Source organism: Athene noctua, chromosome 1 (assembly GCF_965140245.1).
Source record: "Athene noctua chromosome 1, bAthNoc1.hap1.1, whole genome shotgun sequence".
NCBI lineage: Eukaryota > Metazoa > Chordata > Aves > Strigiformes > Strigidae > Athene > Athene noctua.
The window spans coordinates 237658741-237683666 of NC_134037.1; the positions used below are offsets into that span (position 1 = coordinate 237658741).

Sequence of the window (24926 nt, forward strand, 5' to 3'; positions counted from 1 at the left end):
GCACAAGGGGCACAAATACTCCAACAATAGGTAGATCACCTCTCACACTAACAATTCCAAGGCAATCTAATGGTGCAGCCTTTTCCATCCATCATCATTGCAGGCTCTCCGGCTCTCTGTGCTGGGGTGCCTCTACTTACTCAATTCTCCATCTTTGCCTTTGGGTGGGTGGGCACCTATGGGTCTGTGTGCATATACATATATACATATATATGGGACACAGAAACGTGTGTGTACTAGAACGACTGCTCATCTTCCCCAAATGGTGGCATTTGATCTGTATTTGAATCAACGTGAGTTGATCTCATGAGTTCAGTTAACATCTCTTGGGAAGAGCCATGCAGAGACCTGGTACAACGTGCCTGTACCGCACACTGCTCTGTGGCACTAGGCTGTTTTCTCAGCAGACCCCCGAAGGCACCACGTTTCTGCCAAAATCTTAACTATAACGGATGTGGGGCACGTGTGCAACATGCATGCCAGTGGTTCACGCAGTAGTCCGATGCAGAGGCTCGATGCTTGCAACCACGGGAGGCCCCGAGCAGAATCAGTTGGGCATTTTCACCGCTCAGCTCCTGCTGCACTTAATGCAGAGTACCTGCACCACCGCCTCCTTCCCCTCTGCTGCCCGGGGAGGTCTGGTGCCTGTACAAACAGCTGCCACCGACAGCGGTGTAGCGGGTAGCTGCCGGTCCCTCAGCGGCTGCTCTAAGGGCACTTTCAGGCTCCTCTGCCTCGTCAAGCGCTTCCCCACTCGTGCGCTCAAGTCTCTTCCAGAGAGAGGGGTGAAGCTCAGCACGGCCGATAATCTCGCTCTTTGCGCCGCCGCCCCCGGCCGTCGGCAGCCTGGCAGGACGGGCAGCAAGGAGGCTGCCGGCGGCCGCGCAGATTGCGCGCCACTGCGCGCTCCGCCGGGGCTCGGCCGCGGCCGGCGGCTCCTTCCTGGGGTTATTTCACCCCCCTTCCGCCCCGCCTCCGCGGGACCCCCAAGGTGGAAGCTGTTCACCTACAGGGACGGGCCAAACCAGGGGCGGCGGGGCGGGCAGGGGCGAGCCGCCCGGGGCGGGCGGGATGTGGGCCCGGGCAGGGGCAGCGCGGGGCACGGTGGCCTCTGCATAGCGGCGGCAAGTGCCCCCCTGAGCTTCGTACCAGCACTGTGTCCAGTCCTCAACACGGGGCCGAATGCAGAGGGGTGGTGGAAAAAAAACCAAGAAAACAAACAAAAACACAACAAACAAAAACAAAAATACAAGAAAAGGACCTGCCTATAGTCGTCGTGCATCTCCGTCTCGCACGTTGTGTGTTTTTCTTACCATTTCTAAACTCGCGCACTGAAGTTCTGTCCTAATTTTGGGGGGGAAAGTAAAGTGAGGATATGGTGTCCAGCCTCATTCCCTCCGCTCCTCGCTGGTGAATCCTGGCTGCGGCTTGGTCCCGCACGGCCTCCCGTGAACGTCCAGGCCGGCCTGACCCGGCCGCAGCGGGCGAGGCTGGGGCAGCAAGGGGCTGGCACCATCCCCCCTGGACGGGGCGCGGCGGGGCGCACCCGGGACCGGCCCAGCCCGAGCCCCGGCTCGGCGGCACCGTCAGCGCTTTCGCCGCGCCCCGGGAAGGAGCATGGCGAAAGCCGCCGAGCCCCGATCTCGGCTCCGGGCTCGAAGCGCGGCGGCGGAGACCCCTCGGGGGTGGACTCACGGAGCCCCGGCTGCGGCTGCACGGCGCGGTCTGCACAGAGATGTAACGGCAAACTTTCCCGGGAGCCGGCCGCCGCTCGTGGTGCCTCCGCCTTGGGGCGGTCCCGCGCGGTGCACGTTCCCGGCTCACCGACGAGCCCCGCGGCAGCTCCAGGTGGGCGCCGCGGCTCCCTCCTCCTCCCTCTCCGGGAGGGCACCGCGCCAACGCGGAACAGCGGCGCACCCGCGGAAAGGGCGGGCGGGGCGGCCCGGCGGCGTGTGCCGGGGCAGTGCGCGGAGCCCCGCGGAGCCCGGCGCGGAGGCGCAGTGTGCGGCGCGGCCGCGGGGGGGCGCGGGCGGGCGGGCGGTGCCGGTGGCGCCGCGGCGCGCAGGGGGCGGCGGACGAGGGGAGCGGCGCGGCCGCGGGGGGGCGGCGGGCCGGGCGGAGGGCGGAGGGCGGAGGGCGGCGGGCCGGGCCCGCCGAGGCAAAGCCTGCGCCGGCCGAGGAGAGAGCGCCTCGGCGAGGAACCTCAGCGCTCTGCCCCTCTGCGCTCGTTGTGCCTTTCTTTCGGTGTCTTTCCTCCCTCCGCATGCTGCGCAGCCTGCGCCCCGGAGGGAGCCGTCGCCTCGGAAGGAGCTGTTACTTTTTACAGCCAGCATGAGGCTCCCCGAGGGAACGAGGAGATGCCGCACTAAGCAGCCGGGGAAGAATCGTCTGCCTCTCATCTGTTGCACCGGAGCCCGGCGGCAGGCGCGGTCCCCCCGGCTGGAGGTGATGGACACCCGCTAACTCGTGGGCGTGTATCCGGGGGTGCCTGCACGTGTGGCGAACATGAAGAGAATAAAGCAAAAATGGGGAAAAGTGGCTGAGATGGATGAGAGCCTGTGAAATAAAACAAACACCTCATAAAGGGATTTAATTTACAGAAGGGCGCTACTTCCAAGGGAAAATGCGATCTCTTAAAACTGCTGAAGGAAGATGCCGGTTGTCCACGCATGCACCTAAACCAAGTAAGTTCTTGTTAACTTTGATATATTCTCTCCAAATCTTTGATTATCTCTTGTTCCTCTAAAAAAAAAAAAAAAAAAAAAAAAGAAAAAAAAAAAGAAAAGAAAAAAGACAAACAAAAAACGTCCCTAGGACCGTCTGAGGTAACTTTTGCGCTGACACAAGCGACGTTGTGCACTCCGTGGTCACAGCCCAGAGGAGCATTAAGATCCCTTTCTTTCTCCTATACGTAGTAACCGTGATTTTTCCCTCGCCGCCGCGGCGGGCAGCGGCATCCCTCGGTGGCTGGGTTAAGTGTGACACCTGCAGGACAGCAGGGCGGCCGGGGCAGGCAGCGGGCGGGGGGCCGGGGCAGGCAGCGGGCCGGGGCAGGCAGCGGGCGGGGGGCCGGGGCAGGCAGCGGGCCGTGCTCCGCGCCTGCTGCCCGCTAGCGGGGACGGCCGCGGGCGGGAGCCCCGCTGGCCTGTCCCGCACCCGCGGCCCCTGCGGCCCGGCCGGGGCTGAGTGCCCCCCGGCAGCACGACTTAACGTGTCCCGCACGGGGGCTGCCCCCGCCTTCGGCCCCGCGCACACGGGGTGGGGGGACTCCCGCCGGGGTGCCCCCCGCCCCGCCGCGGGGTGCTGGCGGGGAGCCGGCGCGCAGCGGGGCGCGTCACGCCGCGGGCCCCCGCTGCTCCCCCCCTCCCTGTGCCGGCGGCCGCGGCTGGGGTGTCCCCGCTGTTCGTCCCCCCACCCCCGACGGGACCTCGCTCCCCGGCGGTGCAGCCCGCAGGGACCCTCCAGGGAAGCGTCGGGTCCCTCCGGGAAGCCTCCAGGGGGGAACGTGGGGGGCGGCGAAAGGCAGGTGGATGGGAGGAGAGCTCGGTGACAGGAGCCGTGGGACGGCTCGTGGAGACCGTCAAGAGCCAGATGAGATTCATCCCTGCGCTGGGTTTGCACTTGAAAGATCCTGACAGCTGCGGCGGTCGGACAGACGCTCTAAGCCTGTTGGAAAGGAGCAGCTGATGCTCTGGAGGCTTAAACGCCGACAGAAAATCACACTCTACGGAGGGGCAGAACTGTGAAATTCGCTGCAAAACCTGCAGCCTCGTTGGTGCAATATTTCCCTGTTTTTACAAGAAAATGTCGTTTATTGCACTTTTTTTTTACTGGACTCAATTGAGTGATTTCCTGTTAGCATGGCAACCGAAATATATATTTCTCTAAGCGTGCCTTGTAAGTGACATGGTTCTTCCAATGCTAAAAAACCTTTTAGATGGAAGTAAATAAAAACACTTTCCAGTCTGTTTTTCTTCCACAGAATGGGTAGTCCTCCTCCTCCTCCTCAAAAAAAAAAAAAAAAACAAAACCAAAAACCCAACCAAAAAACCAAAAACCCAAACCCAAACAATGCAAAAAACCTAAAGATTGGACCTTGATTTCATCTGAGAAAGAAATACTTCTTTTCATATGAATTAGTACACATACAAATTTCCTACAGAATACAGTATAGACAGAATGGGAAATAGTTTATTATAAGTCCTACACACTAAACTAAATGCCAACATTACAGCACCTTTTAAGTCCAATCTACTTGAAATTTCAAATTTAATTGTTCTGCAGTGACATAGCATGTTTCTGTGTTTACGTTACTTTCTCCAAAGCCTGGACCTGGATAGCTGAGCAAGGTTATCTGTGCAAACATACAGATCTTTCCATAATTTAACCTCATTCACATAAGCAAGAGTTTTACGTACAGTCAGAGAAGCTAGATGCCAGAGTGAGACTGCATTAGAACTGTCTTAGAATAGCAGAATTTATTCTGCATTTATAGAAGTCCCAAGTTTTTCAGGCAAGACTCAGGAATAATCTTTGTCCTTTAATATCAAACCAGCCAAAACTCTTGTAACACACTTTGGTTTTCTTTGGTGTTGCCTTCTATACTGGAAAACCTTGGTATTGCTTGCAGAAGGATGGTGTTCTCTACTATAGTTCTTCTTTTTCTTCTGTTGTTCAGACTTTGGAATAGATGACGCTGTATTTGGAAACAGCAAAAACCAAGAAGTATTTTAAATTCAATTTCAGCCACTTATTCTGACTCTATATATAGTAGTCGTTGTCCTTAAAATAGCTCCACAAAGAAATTTCATTTCTTCTTATCTCATCTTACTGTGAAATAGCCAAACACTGCTAGTTGAAATTTAAGTCAGCTGAGGTCATTACAGATCTTGCATGATTTTGCTTATCTTTTTGAGTATGCCTTCTGAAAATTTTGGGTCCCAAGCAGTGTTGCTTCATTCTTGGTGAAAGTGGATTTGCATTACTCCAGTATGGAGAGCCCACAAAGTATATATTGAAGGACATGTGTAGAGAAAACTATTATGGGATCACCTTTCACCTTTATATGTGTGTGTATATTGCCTCACTTAAATGACAACTGAAAATGAGCATGACTGCTCCTCCCAACACCTGAGACCTGCCTCCATGTCAGTACAGCTTTTAATCTGTCAGCTTTTTCTGGGACATGATTCATTGGAATGAGGTGGCAAAATCAACAGGGGCAGTGCTGTGTAGCATCTCTGCCTGCCACCGGTGATTCTGGTAATCAGTGCTAAAAGGGAATGAATTCCTTATGAAGATGAGTAAGTCACCATAGCTTGTCTTAAAGAAAGGCAACATAGAAGCAGGAAGAAAAGACTCTGTTGTAACCTGTTTCAAGAAAAAGCAGACGAGAATAGAGGAAGCACTATTCAATGTCTTTATGAGTGTCAGATTTGCCATTACCTTTTCTGTTTTCTGTTGGGTTTTATTCTGGTTACTTTATCAAATATAGTATTTTAAATTACTGAAAGCGGGTTGAAGGTAAAACTCTGTATGTCAATCTTCTATCACCATGTTTTGTTACAACAAACAAAATTCTTCCAGAAAGCATCTGTTTTAGAGGCCTGAGTCCATTCAAGAAAATAAGACAGACTTGACCTTACTACAGTGATACTGCTTTAAGTAGCGTGGCATAATGTTAATATAACACCAGCAGCAATGGTGCCAGAAAGCTCATATTAATTATTATAGTTTTATACAGTGAACACCAAGGAAAGCTGAGCAAATTAATTTTTTTTGTGACACTTGTGCGGAAATCCTTCATAGGTTCTTTAGCTTTCAGTCAAATAGAATTTGAAACTTCCAAGAACACCAGGGAATAAGACATAACTGCTTTGCACATGATGTTTTCAAAGAAATTGAAGGGTTTTAAGTGTGCCACACAGAGACAGGCAACAAATAAATTAAGATTATTTATTATAGCAGGGTTTTTTTAGAGTTGTGGGTTGTTGGTTTTGTTGGGTGTTGGTTTTTTTTTTTCCCCTCTCTTCAAACTTCTGTTTTGGTTTAAATTCTCCAAGTACTTCTTCCACTCTTTTACAACCTCCTATTTCTAATTTAGATAGTGATTGGTGTGAGACAAAAACTGAAAAGAACCTTGGATAAAAATTACCTTTTTTTACAGCTAAGCTATTTTTCAGTGAATGTGGGCTGAAGTGGGACAGGAAAACTTCCTTAAATTTCAGTGAGTTTTACATATGTCTAAGAATATGAACCAGTCAAACCTAACCTTTGAAGTCTATGACAGCTTCTGCAATTGCTTGGTCACTGAGCCTGTGCTCAGTACACACATCTGAAAAAGCTTCTCACATGCCTGTGCACATCAGATCAACTATTTGAATGTTATGATAATATTATTACCCAGTGTATTATGCAATGGGTAGAGGAGGGGGTGGTAGATGGAGAAAGATTTTTCACTGGGCTTTCCTGAGACAGAGGTTATGGGATAATTCTGGAGATACTTTCCACATATCATTGAAAACTTCTGAGGACCAAGCAGTATTTCCCCAGGGGGCAAAGTCCCCCCAACACACTGCTAGTGCAGGGACAGTCAGCGAGCAGCCAAGCCCTGTGGTGGTGCCCCTAAGCTCTTCCAATCCTAGCTCAGCACACGCTGGTTTTCCATGACCACAAGATTTTATTTTTTTTTTGTTAAAGTGATTCCTTCTGATACCAGTTTTAAGGATCAAAACCACATCCTTCCTTGGCTCAGAGAATCGTAAAGCTTATGCTACCTGCATTCACACCTAAGACCAGACTGGAAAAACAGGTACTAGGGTCTGCATGTCCTTGTGCCAGCTAGTCATGCAAAGCACAGTTCAGTTCAGTTAAAACTGCCACTCTAGGAGGACACCAGTCTCTTGTAGGTCTTGTAACATAACAGATAGCCTTTTGTGGCTACATCTGATACCCTGAACTGACATGAAATACCTATTTGTCAGCTGTTGAAGTGAACGTGAAGTGTCTCTCTTTATTTCCTGGAAGGAGAGAGGCAGAAGCAGAGAGTGAACCATCCCCTGTATTTTGTCATCTTTATACCAGAACAAGCATCCTCCAGAGGTGCCTGACTCTCTTTGCTATCTATGCAGCAAGACCCAAGGCAAGGAACCTTCCTTCTTAAGCTAGGTTAGCTGAATCCCAGCTGTGCGGAGCAGGCTGTGGTAGTACAGAATAAAGGTTAAATAAGCACAGAGGTCAGTAGATCCAGGACAAATGGTTACTATAATCAGGCTAAAATGCACATTTAAAAAGAAAACAAGACAAACCAAAACATGTCTACACATGCATATGCCCCAAGCTGCTGTACTAACTTTGAAACAATCTGTAAATAGCATGAACTCACAACTGCCTGTTGAATGTGCACTTCTGGGTTTGCCAGCTGCCGGCTCTGCAATCCAGTTTCCTTACACAAGATTCTTCAAAACATAATCTTATGCAAGATGTCAATAACTACCTAAAACATTTGTCACACTTCAGCTCAGGTGTCTGGTTCTCATGTCTGTCAGAGAGAGGCAGCAGCTGCCCAAGAGCCAACAATTTTCTTAGTGAAGGCCAATTAGTGGGGGTGATTATTAACCCAGGTCATAAAGCATGAGAGGAGCATTAATACAACTGTATCCAGCCCAAAATGTATGGTGAGAAATTGGCATGTCCTGACAGCTTTGCTGCTCCTTACAAGAGAGATGGTGGGTATTCTGCCAATAAAGACCTTCCTGCAGTAGACTCCAGGTGGGATAGACAGAATTAAAATTTCTCACTTTAACCATCATTTCGTCAAAGTGCCTGCTCACATCAGAGGAGGTTGGTAGTCACAGGAAAATCAGTGCAGTCCTATATTCTTTAGATTAATGGACATGCTTTTGCCTATGTTCCTACTGTGTTGCCCTAAATCTGGGGAAGAATACGAAAGGATTTTATTTTTAAGATAGAATCTGTAGTATTCCCTAGCATACAGATGTTTCTAGCAGATTAGCAGTTCAGGATCAGACCTGAGAGTACTGGACTAAGAACACCAAATTTACTCCCAATAAAAATTCTATTGTCTTCTATATTTAATTTTTTTCTTCTAAAGATTTATATATGTTAAATTTAGTTTGTATTTGCCAATAAATATTTTATTTCATGCATTGATTTGCAACTACAATTTCCATTATAAAAAGTAAAACAGTAGAAATTTTTGAGTAGAGGAAGGAACAATAAGATTGTAGCATGAGACACAGGTCGTACTGTGTTTGATTTAAGATTACCTCCAGTACATTTGTAATAGTAATTTATGTCAAAAACATTTTTTCTGACAAATCTTGAAAAGCTTTAAAAAGGGATTTTTGCACCAAAGGATAGTTGTTTTTTTTTCACCTAGCCACCACAAATTTGATTGCCAGTTGTAAACCAACCATCTGTGTTCCTTCTGTAATCACTGTAGAGAGGCAGAAACTTCCCTTAAAAAAGCTAATCCATGTAATCCATCCACCCTGACATAGAGTGGGAGGAATCAGGTATTTATTGTTGCTGATTGTTGTTGGATTTCACACAGCTGAAGTTTATCAAGATGAATCTCACCCTAGTGGTATATAAAAAAAAACAATAGAGGGGACAGAAGATGGACATTTGTTTTCTTCCAAGGTATCTCAAGGTCCTGTTGACCTTCATGGTACTGATACAGACATTGTATAAATAACTAGACAACTACAACATAATTCAGATATCATGTTGTCTGTTCTCAGATTTTTTAGGAGTTTGTTATTGGATTGGGTAGCTGAAATACAGTTCGTAGTTATGCCAAGGGAAACGGGAGTGTTAACTGGACTCTTGTGAAAGAAAAACATACCGTTCTGGGCACTCGCATCTTGCGTCCTGCGAGTGCAAGATGTCTCTCTTCCAGAGACAGCGTGCTGCATCTGCAGAGCAAGGGAAAGCAAGCACAGATTCTCTTCAAATGCTCTCAACATTGCCATCTCCACAATGTACCTTAGTCTACTGAATACATAATTACAACAGAAATTATCTTTCAGTCATGACATAGTTGTTTTAATCTGTTCATGTGGAAATGTTCATTATTATCAAAACACTTCAAAATAAATCCTTCTGCTACGCTTCAGCACTGACTGCTATATACATCCTGCCTATCTTCCACTGGAAAATAACTAAAATATCCCATTTGTGTTTTACTTATACTGACAACGTTTGTTTTAGATTGGGAGAGATGTTTGCCTTTCATTTTTGATGGTAATCGCATAAAACGATTAGAGCTGCAGTCAATCCGTTGAACTTGTTTATGCTGGCACGGTGGGTTTGCTTTTCAAATTTGATGTGTCCTATAGTACATTTGTACCTGCAACACCATCAGTTTCAAAGCATATGCTTTTCTTGTGGTGGCTTTAACTAACAGATACCCTACAGAAGGAATTTTGGCCATGAATAAAATGAAAAACAAGTTGCCTACAGAACAATTGTCTAATTTGCCTTGAGCCTCTTAGCTACAAAACTGTCATTCCAAAGGCAGTAACTCCTTGTCTTTGAATATATCTAGACACCTTAATGTCAGACCTGTGAGTCACAGCAAGTCTTTATAGCTTTTAGAAGGAACCTGGTAACTTTGTAGAGTGATTCATGTGACCTATCTTGAAGGAAATTAATTGCCCTCTGCAGGGGGTGCATTTCTTCCAGTTTGTAATAAAGGAAGATTGGGATGACAAACCAGCCTTGGATGTCAGGGTTTTGGATTCCTAGGTTAGTGAATATGAATATCGCCTTTGTTTTTCAAATGTTTTAAAATTAAGTACTTCATCGTGCCATATAATGATTAATAAAGCTTCCTAAGTCTAATATGAAGAATATGTTATATTAATTTTTTTAACTATTCAGTAACCTGGCACCTATAGCACAGAAATCACATGTTGCAAATTGATGACATAGGTAGGTACTTGTCCTATGTCCTGGGCTATAACTACTCTTGGTTTTTCTGTAAAAAGGCATCAGGCTTAGTACAGAGCAATTGCAAAATAATAGTTTGGTCTGCCAACTTGCATAAAAAAAATGTATTCATGATTGTTTAACTTAGTGATACTAAGTTTGAGCATATTTTTTTATGCACTGAGGCTGGTTGTACCAAATACTGACGTGATTTGAGACAATTAACATCTACTACTTCAGTGTCTTTATGTAGAACTAAACTTCTACAAAACTTTTTTTTTTCTTTTTTTTTTTTGACTGAGGCTTTGCTTCTTCCACAGTACTTAAAACAAGCACACTGAGCAAGAATCTCCCTTCTTTTCAGTGTGACATTGTCCACAGGGGAGGGAAGTAGGGGATGCTCAGGTTGCATTTCAGTGGTCAGGCACTTAGTCCAGCCTCAGAGTTACACTGACTTGCTGAACTAACTGACAGCACACACTGCATTCTGTAGGGATGGGTTAGGAGAAAAGAAGGATTTCTCACTCATCCCCAGAGTGCTTCCTCTTCACTCATTTCTTGGAAACTACCCCCATTTTGCTTCTGCTTCTGCTGGCTTTAGGCCAAGTGGGAGCTTTCCTCCGTCTGAAGAATTCCTTTGGGTTAACAGTAGACACGATCTAGCTCTTTAGATCTTTGTAATTAAAAAAAAATAGTCAGTGCTAAGATATGATCTGGATGTATGCCTTCAATCTGTTCTGTCATTTTATTTTGTTAAAGAAACATTACACTCATAACAGGCTGTTTCCATGCTTAACATCTTCAGTGAAGCACCACACTGTTTTACCAGTGTCTTCTTATGGATTTATTCACCCATGTCCCTTATTAAGGCCAGATTTCCCACTCACTCAGTATGTTAAGTCCTAGTTACACTGAAAAGGATTTCATCTGGCTATAGTGTTATGAAGCACCAGAGTCTCTGGGGAAGTGCCAAAAACCTAAGCCTAAGGAGAGGTTTAGGCCAGCAGTACCCATGTGTGGGTCTGCAGGTCTGTCTGATGAGAAGCGTTCAGAGAACTCAGAATCACAGAATCATCTGGGTTGGAAAAGACCTTGACAATGATCCAGTCCGGCCATTAACCTAACACTGACAGTTCCCAACTACACCATATCCCTCAGCGCTGTGTTGGCCCAACTCTTGAACACCTCCAGGGATGGGGACTCCACCACCTCCCTGGGCAGCACATTCCAACGCCTAACAACCCGTTCTATAGAGAAATGTTTCCTACTATTCAGTCTAAACCTTCCCTGGTGCAACTTGAGGCCATTCCCTCTTATCCTATCACTTATTACTTGGTTAAAGCGATTCATCCCCAGCTCTCTGCAGCCTCCTTTCAGGGAGCTGTAGAGGGCGATGAGGTCTCCCCTCAGCCTCCTCTTCTCCAGACTAAACACCCCCAGTTCCCTCAGCCGCTCCCCGTATGACCTGTGCTCCAGACCCTGCACCAGCTCCGTTGCCCTTCTCTGGACACGCTCGAGTCATTCAATGTCCTTTTTGTAGTGAGGGGCCCAAAACTGAACACAGGAATCGAGGGGCGGCCTCACCAGTGCCGAGTACAGGGGTCAGATCCCTTCCCTGTCCCTGCTGGCCACGCTATTGCTGACACAAGCCAGGATGCCATTGGCCTTCTTGGCCACCTGGGCACACTGCTGGCTCCTGTTCAGCCGGCTGTCAATCAACACCCCCAGGTCCCTCTCTGACTGGCAGCTCTCCAGCCACTCCTCCCCAAGCCTGTAGCGCTGCTGGGGGTTGTTGTGGCCCAAGGGCAGCCCCCGGCATTTGGCCTTATTGAAACTCCTCCAGTTGGCCTCAGCCCATGGCTCCAGCCTGTCCAGGTCTCTCTGCAGAGCCTCCCTACCCTCGAGCAGATCAACACTCCCACCCAGCTTGCTGTCATCTGCAAACTGACTGAGGGTGCACTCGATCCCCTCGTCTAGATCATCAATAAAGATGTTAAACAGGAATGGCCCCAAAACCGAGCCCTGGGGGACACCACTCGTGACCGGCCGCCAACTGGATTTAACTCCGTTCACCACAACTCTCTGGGCCTGGCCATCCAGATAGATTTTTACCCAGCAAAGCGTGTGCCCATCCAAGCCACAAGCAGGCATTTTTGCCAGGAGAATGCTGTGGGAAACGGTGTCAAAAGCCTCACTAAAGTCAAGGTAAACAACATCCACAGCCTTTCCCTCATCCAATAAGCAGGTCTCCCTGTCGTAGAAGGAGATCGGGTTTGTTAGGCAGTACCTGCCTTTCATAAACCCATGCTGACTGGGCCTGATCCCCTGGTTCTCCCGCATGTGTTGTATGGTGGTATTCAGGAAGCTCCATCAGCTTCCCAGGCACCAACATCAAGCTGACAGGCCTGTAATTTCCCTGATCATCCTTTCAACCCTTCTTATATATGGGCGTCACATTGGCCAATTTCCAATCTGTTGGGACCTCCCCAGTCAGCCAGGACTGCTGGTGAATGATGGAAAGCAGCTTGGCGAGCACCCCAGCCAGATCCTTCAGCACCCTCGGGTGTATCCCATCTGGTCCCATCCTTGTGTGTGTCTGTGTGATGCAGCAGGTCACTGACTGTCTCCTCCTGGAATGCGTGGGGTCGTTCTCCCAGTCTCTGTCTTCTGGTTAGCTGCTCAGTCCTCAAAACTGCTGTAGTTCTTCAAAGCAGTCATATAAATAAAGGACAGTGAAGACTGTGACCTCTGTCGATAGACACTAGTGCATTGAAATAGGTCAGCTCATGTTCTCTATGATATTCCCATTGACAAGTAATATATGTCTTTTGAGGCTTGATTTCCTTTTGGAAACATAGTGGTTTGGTAGACAAGTATACTGGGAGGAATGATACTTTAGTTATTCTTACTGTTTTCTTACTGTTTTCTTGCCCACTTTTCTGTTTACTGTTATTTTAACACTATTGATTTGAACACTTCGCTGAAAAACAAAGTCTACAATAAGAGTTACCTAAAACTACTTGTAATAGCAAAACTTTATGATCAGCATATGATGGAATTAATTTTGAAGAAATAAGATGCTACCCATGTTTTGTAATTTAGCCTTAGTTCAAGAAAGTATTCAAATGTAAAGAAGTCTTGGTGTTCTACTGAAAGCAGTGCTTCACGGGGTGCTTCTTGATAAGCTTCATTCCTCTCCTCAGTATAAGACATCTGCTTGAATCCAGGTTTAAGAAGTATAATTTGAAAGTTGAGGTGAACATTTTATATATGATAACAAAGAAAAATAGCAATACAACACAAATTTGTATAGAGAATCCAGCATCCCTTTAGCAATTTCACATGGGCTAGAATTACATGAAAGATGTTTCTACTATGCATGTTTACATTGTTGTCTGGAAGTGTTACTGTGGTTCACAGAGATGCAACTCATTACTTGATTTTTTTCCTCATTAGTTTATCATAGCTGTCTGAGAAAATTCATTTTATTACATGCTTTTATTGTCTAGGTAGCTGTCATTTAGCAAGCCCATTTTATAGCCAAATATGCTATATTCAGAAACACTCTCAATGTCTTTTGCACACTGGAAAGCTTTCTAAAATCCCACAATTTGTCTGCTTTTTTATTTATTTGTGTACTTATTTGTTTTAGATTGCAGCTCTGTGTGGTCTTTGGGCTTAGAGAAATATGAAGATCACAGGTGAATTTAAAATGATGGTAATGGTCAAAATAATTTGAAATTCTGGCACCCTAATGTGAAATTTTACGAAGTACAAAGTGAAACAATTGTGCCTTCTCATCAATCATACATGCATTGGTTCAGATGGAAGATTTAATTTTGAAAATTTCCCCCCTTGCTTCTAAGAGAATTATAATGCTCTGGCAGCTTCTTGTTTCTTCTCAATAATTTAGCAGTTTATGAAAAATATATTGTGTCTCCTTCTCCACTCCAGTGCAGTCAATGCAATTACAAGTTGTAGAGAATCTAGTCCAAAATCTTGCTGCTGTTGAGTATTTTAGAAAAATCTGTAGGCCTAAAACATTAATCTGCCATCATTGCCATGGTTGCAGCCTGCATCTCCCCTGTGTAATGTTGGGATGGCTCTCAATCGTTTTCTCTATTCTCTATCTAAATATTTTTTTCTGTTGCAGTTCACAGACTCATATATTGAATCTTTTCTTGGAGGGAAGCAGTGAATCTTTGCCTTTAAGTATACTGCTGTAGGTGACAAGGACTGAAATACCACTGCATCTGATTATAAGAATTCCTGCATTTTTCTTTTGCTGGGAAATTTGCTTTAAAAATGAAAATTAAGTAGGCAATGACACATGTAATTTTTAAAGCAAACCTTTTCTTTAATAGTTTGTAAAACATTTAGGAGCCATTCTGAACAGTTTTTTGTAGAATTGCCAGGAAACTGATTGCCATTTCAAGATTACAGCACATCAAAGTAAAAAAAAAAACCAACAGTCTTGGAAGTCTCTATTAGAAGCAGAACTCTAGTGTACTATTATATATTCAATATGTTCAAGCTGTTATTCATACTTCCAGTAGATCACACATACTTCATTGAACATAAGGTAACACAGTTTTGTTTTAACATTTTATCTACTTATGTCAACTGTGAAAGCAGGTGTTGTGTTATGAAGGAATCATCAAAATTTCTGTTCAGTTTCCTCAACTTTGCTTAATGTCTTGTGACATCGCAATAACTCTTCGGAGTAATAGCTCAAAATGCTGCAATAGAGCTAATTTCCAGTGTGGGCATGCCACTAACAGGTTTTATAGGAAAGGTAAATAATTCTTTTTATATTTTGATAATTAGAAGGAAATAGTGTCTACATCCATAATCTGCAAGATTTACAGATTTATGGATGCCTAAATTGTATTCTGCCAAAATATTCTTATAAGTATTTATATTTTTGTGTGTATGTACATTTAACACACATCTTTATATACACACACAACAGAAGAACACATATGTATGCTTACATATGTAGAGATATTTATGTGCCCTGTGTTACTACATTAAAGGTTAATTTTTGCTCTGGTGAATGAAAGAGTAGAGCTATCCAGAGGTCAGGAATATAGCCCATTAAACTGTCTATCTTGTGTGTGTACATACAGAGTTATCTGTATCTGGTTGGCTGGAAATATTTACCTCTCTCTGCCCTTGCGTATATGATTTAAACGCTAAGTGTTTGAGTGCAGTTCTTGGCCAAGTATGGCTTCTTTGCCACCCCAAGCAAATAACAGCTGTGAATTTAACTGTAATGGCAACCTACCAGCACATGGAAAATTAGTCCAGAGGCAGTTCCTTTCCTCATAGAGACTTCCAGGAGGTGGAGGCTTCTTAACAGCTAGCAACTTCTGGGCATGGAGTTCACAGCTCTGACACTGTGTGAACTTAGGTACAGCTTCTACTGAGGAATTTTTTTCTTAAGTCTAGCAGCAAATAACTGCTTGACTAGATCTGAGCCAGTGTATTTCACTTTGTTTATTATCCAGAAGGATTTTTTTAAATAGAATTTTATGCAGAAATAATAACTCACCCATTTAAAAACACAGCAGTCTATTAATCAGATTGATGTGAGTCTAACAACAACATTTTTAACTGATCCTTAGATGAACTGCACGTGGCACCTGTCAGGGAAAGCTTCTGAAAGGAGACAGGATACTTTTGTGCTGTGCTGCTTCAGAACTTACTCAGAAACCTGCATCTGAGTGTAGAGCCCACAGTGTGCATGATATAAAAAGAAAAGGTAGTTGATCCTTCAGGATCTTCTGGGTTGTTTCACAGAGTCATCACAACAGCAGAAGCCTGGGAGCAGATTGTGTTTTGTGATCTCCTGCACTCAAGTGTAAGAACTGTTATGAGAATAGAAGAGGAGGAAATGGGCATAAGAAAAAATGGTATTTTAGAGTAAGTGGTATATATCATCTAAGCCAATCTAGAAAACATCAGCCTGGGCTGACAGTTTCAGTCCCACTGTGACATGCACCCGAATACGGTCCTTGTTGCTTGGTTCAGAAAAGCAGTTCCTTGAAATATCTGATAAATTTGCTTTCTTGACATAAACAGGAAACACATAACCAATATTCCATCTTCTTGCCTTAAACCTCTTATCATCTCTGTACTCACCTGTCTACAAAACACTGAACGAGCAGCCCCTTTTTTGCCTGGACCTGTGAAGTAGCTGCACAGAGTGATTGAGGGTAAAGGAACTGGAGAGGACAAAGACAGCAAATCCCTTTGATTTCTCTGGATGACCATGTTTGAGCTAGTTGCAAACTGGTCCTTAGAAATTACATTTCAGGTCTTGATCTCATATGTTTAAAAAAAATATTTTGAAGTTTTCAGAATTGTGGCACAGAAAGGTTAAATGACTTCAGATTCATTAGTATCTATCATCTGTCGATAATTTATCCAGTTCCTTTGAGTGTTAGCTAGTCATTTATGCAGTGGAACTGGTAACTTCCCAGATGAAATCAGAGTAAGTGCTAATACCAAGAAAAAATTAATAAAATGCAAGGATTTGACTTGGATTGCCAGGTCAGAAATTAAGATAGCCGAAAGCTGTACACAAAATAGATTTGCTAGTTCAAATGAGGTCCGTAACAGCTGTTCTGAAGAACATAGATAAAGCACATACTAATTTTTGCGGAGGTCCATAAAGCAGGCTCTTTTCTTCATTGATTGGGAACTAGGTTTTCACAGACACATTTTCATATTTCTTTCCTGTAACAGTCTACTGCTTATCTCCTCGTTGTTTATAATCATGTATTCCTTTTTTAATCATTATAATCATTTTACTGTGGCATGCCAGAAAAAATACACAGTCTGTCCTAATGTTGAAACACAGACAGAGCCGAGGGCATTGGTATTCCTCCTTTCTAAACCTTTAATACCAATGCAAAGAACTGAATAGCCCTCTTCAGGAGCAAATCATTGTCTTCAAGTACACTAGAGAAGGAAACAACCTTTCAACATCCTGTATTGAGTGAGAGATCCTAAGTAATCATAGCTTAATATCTCTAGACTGCTGACAATGAATATATTCCTAATCAGAGGGCTGAAGTGGCAAAAAGAGTGGCAGCTGTAAGCCTCATCTCTCCCAGTTTCCTCTGATGCTTCTCTGGGTTTCAGCAGTGGTCAGAAACACGACTGAACTAAAACAGGTAAGTACAGGCACCCACAAGTTTCCTATAATGCTAAAGCAAGAAGGGGACAATTCCAAAATATCTGTATCAAGTTTTATTTAAAAAAAAAAAAAAAAAAGTATTGCTGCAGGATTACAGGTGTAAAATGGATTAGAAATGAGAACAGAAAGCAATAGTGATTAAGACCATTAAAAAAAAATAAAAAAAGATTTAGCAGCTGTTCAAAAAGATTAAGATACTGTTTAAATAAAACACACAAAATAGGAGGAAGCACACCAGGGAATAGACAAATACTGAAAAGATTTCAAAGAGATTTTAAGAGTAGATAAAACCATGGTTTGATGAAGAGTGAAGAGGTCACTTGAAGTAGAAGGTTAAAAGATGGAGTAGTACAGTAAAGCCAGATCACAGCAATCCAGAAAGCTGTGAAAATCACTTGCTCTGTGATTTGTTAGTGGAGATGACAGAAATGGGTAGGAGTAATTTGACAAATAGTAGTTTTTAGGGTGTAGAATAACCAGAACTATTGAACTGCATTTGTAGTATAGCAGTATTGTTACACTTATGCATGTGTATTTCTTCATTGCTTTCTGACCTGTAGTATTTGGCACATTTAAACAGAAATCCTCAGCTAATGAATTAATTTATCATTTCCTTAACCCTAGCCCTGCAAAGATATATTCCTTGCACTGTGAGTGATCCCCATTTAAGTCAGAGTTTGCTTTGCCAATGACTTCAGCTGTGGTATTACTTCCACTACTGAGTCATCATAATGCCTTTGATATTTTAGCAGCAAAGATTGAAAGATGTGAGTGGCAGGACAAAATGGCTTACTGTAGTGTTGGCAGTAGAGGGTGGAACATTTTACGATATATCATCTTGGAGATTTCACATGAAACAAATTAAATGGGACATGAGAATGTGCTTAAAATTGCCTGGGAAAGCACAAAGGAAGCAAAACATGATAATACCAGTGGAGCCTTAAATAACATTATCTGAGTGACACCAAAAGTCAGCTCGATGTAGTATCATGGATGTAATTGCTGAACTATAGCAATCCTGGCAGCTTTTGAAAATCAAGTGAATCATGTATTTGGGTGATACAAAATTATTAATCATATCAATTCTCAAAATATTCTCCAGTTGTTGAATAAGAAGTAGCACAGACCAAGATCTACACTGAGTCTTGGCAGTCAAGAAGGAGATACTCCAAACAATGAAAGCATTGTAACAGATCTCTTAAACTCTGCTTGAACAGATAGATGAAGCTGGGCAATAGAAAGAATTTTTTTCAAGTAAAATCAACTGAAAGTGAAAGACTCCCATTTCAAGTGTCAGCTGATCTTGGTAATTTGTGTTTTTCAAAGTGCTGTAAAAATGATGTTACTTTCACTGTAAGTTTTGACTTCCTAAGTATAGGGTATGTAGACCTCATTACTTGTACAATGTAACACAGTGAACTAATAAACTGTGGTGGATTAAAACCTGGAAGATACTAACTGAAATGAAGAAAATAACCCATGATGAAGTTAATGGAAGTTTTTCAACTAATTTTAATATAGTCACAGCCTTATTGCCTCCATCTAAATTCTTTTAAGCCTAGTAGCTTGTGTTTGATAGTGGCAAAAAGCCTATTTCTAGACAGTAGTACAGGAATGGAGGAAGCATATACCATCACTTGTTCTAGTACTCTCCCAGACTCCAGCCACTTTCAGTACACTGCCTTTCTTTGCCAGAGAAGGTTTCTCTGTGTTTTGTAATCCTCTGCGGGTTTTTCTTCCATGAACTCATCCAGTCTTCTGTGTAACTCATATATACTTTTAGCATCTTCACAATCATTCAGCAATGAATTCCTCAAGTAACTGCCTGAAGACTCATCAGCTCTTGTTTTATTTCAACCTGACTCCTGCTGCCTTCGTTTGATTGTTCCTGGATCTAGTACCTGAAAAGCCAGTGAAAATTAAACCATGTCTGTCCTCTTTGTGACACCCATAGTTACAGAGACCTGTATTACACCTTCCATCTGTCATACTTTTACAGAGTGAAGATTTGCAGTTTACTTAGTCATTCCAATTCTGGAAGTTCTTCTGTAAGTTTAATCATCTGCTGTCCTTCTTTGAATGTTTTCCAGTGCTACTGGCTCCTTTTCTGAGATAAGGAGCCTAGAAATGCATGTTCAATCCTTTGTGCTACTCTGAAATTAAAGACACATATACATTTCCATTAGTATGAGTGAAGCAAATTCTGTTTGACAGGAAATGGGCATATGAATTAGAGAAAATTAATCTTATTTTTTGGGAACCATGACTCCAAATTCTTTGCCTTGCCCCTTGTTATAAAAGAAGAGTTACAGAATAGTTTCTTTTTCCTGAAGTCAACTTGGCAGAGGTAGCTGAGACGTGGGAATATACTTGGTCATGATTCCTTTAGGCTTAGACAAGAAAGGAAGATTTATAAAATATCTTCTTTTTTGTTTGTGGAAGTCTGTTTCAATGCTGGGAGTGTAACTTCTGTTCTTCTATCCAAAATAAAGATCAAATAACTCCGTAAAACCTGAATCATTATCTTGTGGAAATGCTTGCTAATACAAGTAACCAGTTCTTTTAATTCCTGTACATGTGTTAATACTCTGCTTATTACTCACTGTAGCATATGGATCTAATGCAACCTTTTCAAGAACTTTCATTATTCACTTGAATTTTCACTGGTTTTGCACTCTAATGATTCTCTGCCGAGCTGAACTTGTCATTTTGAGTTTGTTAAAAACATATCTCAGGCTGTGGAAGTGTAGAATTTAAGAGAATAGGAATTTACTGAGTCACTTCATATGGAAAATAAGACAAGGGAGACTACCCACTGAGCCATTCAAAATCCACCATTCTTTTCTGTCTTTTGCACTGCAATCATATGTATCACAAAGTTCAAATCCCTCTTCTTTTTCAGAATTGAAGTGTAGAATGTGTTTCTCTTAAAGACATCCTAGGGAAATAAATCAGAGATCCTTTTAACAAAAAGTTAACAGTTCATTTGTTTTTCCAGTTTGCCCGTTGAAGGGAAAGGAGTCATCACTCAATCTCACTTCTCTCACATCTACCTAGAAAATTTAGAATTTATATTATAGTACCGTTGAGATATATTTATAGTCAAGTTGCCCGTCAGTGGCATTGACAGAAACATAACCCAGCCATGGGCTAGAGTGATTCTGATTTTCACCAGAGTCGTATTTGAAAACTTCACACATGCCAAATAACGATGTCAATTCCCTAACACCGCAAGGTGTTGCCTTTGCTACTGTATATGAACAGCTGAAGTAGAGGGAAGGCTGAGTAGGCAAAAGCCACACAGCAAGCCCATGGCTGAGCCATGTCCAAACTTTGAGGAGCCATTAAGCTTGGAAGTTTTTCACTGTCTACCTTCCCCATCGTGGTTCACAATACATTTTTAATTACCAACAATATAAAAGTGATATGATTCTATCATGCAAATCTGTGGCAGAGCATTAGAGATGATAATCTTGTAGTTCAGAAATGCCACAAAGTCTGTAACTCAAGTCACTGCTATATAATCTGAATAAAACACCCCTTTGCGCTTTTCATTTCGTTGTGTTGCTGGGTTCTTTCCTCATAACTGCATCACAAAGCTTATTCTCCTTTTGATGCATTTTGATCTAGGATTCATATATTCACCTGATTCTAGCAGTGCCCAGCATCTTGATCTTACTGACAAAGGTCACACTGTTGACATTTCTCTGTGCAAACCCTTGGGACATCACACATTTGCATAATTCTCTCTGAAAGAGTAATGCCTGCAATGGCTTAGTTTGACTTTTGCTGAAAATCTTGATAGGGTTACAGAACACCACAGATAAGCTTTAGTCCCTCAGTTTTCTCTCTTGGGCATCAATGATGAATAATCTTTACTGTTACAGGTGGCCAACTCTGGTTATGGGACCCACGAATCTAATGTGAGCGGTGCATCTGTCTGGGGTTCTTTTCTTCCCAATCCACCATGATCTCTTCTTTTCCATGCTTTTGATCATTCCTCTAAACATCCAAAGTTTTGCACATTTACCAGCCCACCCTAAAACATCCCATAATAAGTTTTACACAATCCCAACAATCTTTCTCCTACCCCTCACAAGAAGTCCTGTACCCTGTAGGCAGTAACTGCCTCTGGTTGGCATGGCTTTCGGGGGAAAGTGACTCTTCTGGGTGGGTTTCACACCACACAGTAATTGAATCATTCCCCTGCAAGGATCTCAGAGAGCAGACAGGTCCAGGGGCTCCCTTTGCTTCAGGTGGGCTATTTGGGTTCCTCCCTCTGACCCAGTTCCTCTGGTCCTTGTGGGTCACTGTGTTCACTGCAGTTGGCCTGTAATCAGGCAGTCTAACACATACTGTCTTCATGGTTCAACTACTGAATGGGACAATTTGTTAGGAGTCATCCTAGTGATTACTTTCACCTTTTTAGTTCTATGAAGAGTCCTGAATTTCCACTGTAATTTGTACCATATTTGAGTAAAATCAGCTCACTAAAGCTGGACAATAGGACAGCAAATCTTCATTTAGGGAAAAACAAACTGGAAAAAATGCAAAGCAGAAAAAAGTTTCTAGATTTTGTCTTGTTTACTTCATGCTAATCCTGCTGGCCTTCTGATGATATTGGTTACACACATATTCCTTCGCTTTCTTCGCTGTGCTGTGAAGCAAAGTGCCAGTAGAACGTACCTAGCTCTTTCTCAGCAGTTTTGGTGTAGACAAATTAGCTCTGTACTGCAGTTCAGCATAGAAGTGATATTAATTTCTCCCAGTGTATGTTATATTAAGAGCTAATATTGTGTTCTTCAGCTTCCTGTTCAGAAGATAAGAAGTGCGTCATTCATACTCTGGATGATCTTCTTTGTAGCTTAGTGTGTTATCTTCCCTGATGCAATCAGACAATTTAAATTGCCCCCATGCCACTGATGCATCCAAGACTGATATTATCTAAAATCCTAGTTTATCTGGAAGAGTCTGTTAGACACCAGATCTTTGCTTTCTCCTCTAGTGAATGTAAGTTTGTTGAAAAGAGTGTTGCTGCGTCATTGTTTAAAATCTCTGTGATCTTTTGTTAAAATTCATTATTCCTTGTGTGATGACATCTGTATGCTCCATCTTGGGCTCTGCTGAGCCCCAGACGGATCTAATGCTTGACTCACTAAACTCATGATACTCGTTCAAAAACAGCACTCTTCACATTGCATCTTAATGTCTCCATAATTAAGAGGTCTCTCTTCTGATTAACCAGTTTCTCCATTTTCTTCTTGATGTCATTGTCCTTATCTGCAGTGGTCCAAAGCACATGTTGTTTACCCTGAAAAATCGCATTTCCTTGTGGCACAGTTATTATTAACAATAGCACATTATAAGATGGGAATCAGTCAGTGATTGGTTAAATTTTGTCTAGTTTACAAAGATTAATAAAGAAATAGACATCCAAAATTTCAATTATTCACTGGTATAAAATAAAAACTATGCGTATTTCCATTTCAAGACTGATTGGGATGAAAAGTATTTACACATATATTTTGGAGGTAACTATCAACAGAAATTATTATCTTGTATATGAGAATTAAGATAAATGTGTCATCCTGAGAATCAAGAGTGAGTCATAGAGAAACAGAGGGAGAGAGAAGTCCTATCAGCCAAGCCCAATAGACCTCTCTGCTCCATCAGCGCTGCTAGAAGAGTAGCTAATGAAGGAACAAACCTCAAAGGCTGACATTGGAAATATATTCCCAAGCAAGGCATCTGGATCTTGCAGTTGCCAAGTATGGGTCTGTTTATACTCATCATAAATGTTAACGCTATGACTAGAAGAGAAAAAGGAGGAAGAAGGCAGGACAAAACAGCAGGAGTCGTAGCAGTAGCAGAACATGGTAGTAAGTCATCCTTCCTGAAATGGACTCCTTACATTATGGGAGATCAGGCTATTTGCAGGGTATAGATAATAACTACTGCCCTGGAAAAAATGATCCTACTTTATAAAGGAACATAAAAAGTGCAGGTGAGTGTGGTTGGACTGTACATTTCACTTAGCTGACTGTAACAAGAAAAAATACCTAAAGGAAGAGTCATGATTTGGATTTTTCATAGTACTTTTAGTGTGCAGTAGGAGAAGTTAAGAACTAAAAGACAATATATATCAAAAACATTTCCAACAGTTACTTCCAAACAAGAGACTGTACTAGACTTATAGAAGTGAACTGTATATAAACACTGTGGTAAGTAGGTAGTGCTACTTCTGCCATTCATATACAGTAAATAGAGTTTCACTTTTGCTTGTGAGATAATACTTAAAACTGCAGAATAAATGTCATAGTATAACCAAGCAGTCAACTTTTAGAAATGGTACTATATTGCTTGTTGATTATAGCTAGACAAAGTAACATTAAAAGATTACTTTTTAGGTACAAAATTTCTAGACCTTTCAACCCAAGACATATTTACATATGGAGAAAAAAAATGCATTTGATGAGAAAAAGCTTAAAAAGATAAACAGCTTTATTTGAAAATAATCACATCTGTATTGTTCACACTGGTGACACTGAATACCTGAACACACCTGCAAATGCCATTGAAATTTTTCCTAAATAACTGCCTAAAGTGCTGGCCCCTGAATTTGATACCATCCGAACAGTTTGGGAGAAGAGATTAATTTTGTGTAGAGCTTCCTTTTATTAATAGTTGTTACAGAAAACCAGCATTCTTGCACAGAGAGAGTCACCTTTCAATAACTCTGTTTATCTCTGAACCTTTTAGATTAATCGTTAGAAGTTGTTTCAAACGTTTCATAAACCAAGAGCGGTTATTCTGTAATTTTGAAAATCTCTGTGTGCTGGGCAAAGCAAAAATGAAGTAATCACATACATTTTAAAAACTTTTTTTGTTTAATTATCCCAAAGTAGTGAGGCATGTACAAATACACACAATATACATACATACATACACATACACAGTGTCTCGACAATTTAATCACTTATGAACAAAATATTGTCTTAGAAAGTGTCCCTCATTTTTTTCTCAGTCACAGTGCGTGGACACATGAGCATGAACATTCATAACTGAACAGAAGCTTCATACTTTGGTAACATCATTTCAGGCTGGTCTTTGCTGTGAGAACAATAAAGAACCTCATCTGCTACATGCTAAAGATGAGGGGAAAGCATTGCGGGGAACAGAGCAAAGAAAGACATTTAAATCCCTGCAATTTTATGGACATCTACCGATGTATTCAAGTGTCTGATTATGGCATAGTGAATGCCAGATATTCTCCAAGACTATTGCTGTGATATTGATCCAAATATTTCTTCTGTCTCAGACAAATCTGTGTTTTTTTGCCAGTAGAAGTCTATGTGCCACGTGAAAGTTCCCCGAATGCTGCAGTGATTAGTCGACAGTGGAGGGTGAACATTTGCAAAGTACTCTGTGATACAGAAGAACGAAGAAAAACTATATATTTAATTTCCAGCTTTCTTAACCATAACATAAACATAAACATGATGGATATTTCTGGTCTGGTCTGATACCGGTCAAGAGTCCTAGTGCTATTTTGATTTGCCTTTAATAAAAGGAAGTTGTTTTAATCTGGTGATTTTATTTTTTTTTAAGCAAAACGATGTTTTCTCATTACTTCTTGTTCAAATTATGATCTTAGTTCAGTTCAGTTTTCATGAAAATTTTGCTTGACAGGATTTAAAACTAGTTCTTCACAGACACTCCTGATTATATGAACTAGGCTTATTTAATCAAGGAACAGAGACAATGACAA

General features: G+C 42.5%; 1 protein-coding gene across 2 annotated transcripts in view; it reads left to right on the forward strand.

Annotated features, from left to right (window-relative positions):
* Positions 1 to 2174: 2174 nt before the first annotated feature.
* TRPC4 (transient receptor potential cation channel subfamily C member 4) overlaps positions 2175 to 24926 on the forward strand; it is a 165031-nt gene continuing 142279 nt past the window's right edge. For both annotated transcript variants that reach the window (XM_074913833.1, XM_074913823.1), the window contains exon 1: positions 2175 to 2684. The gene's annotated coding sequence lies outside the window, so the exon portion shown is untranslated. The remainder of the gene's footprint in view (positions 2685 to 24926) is intronic.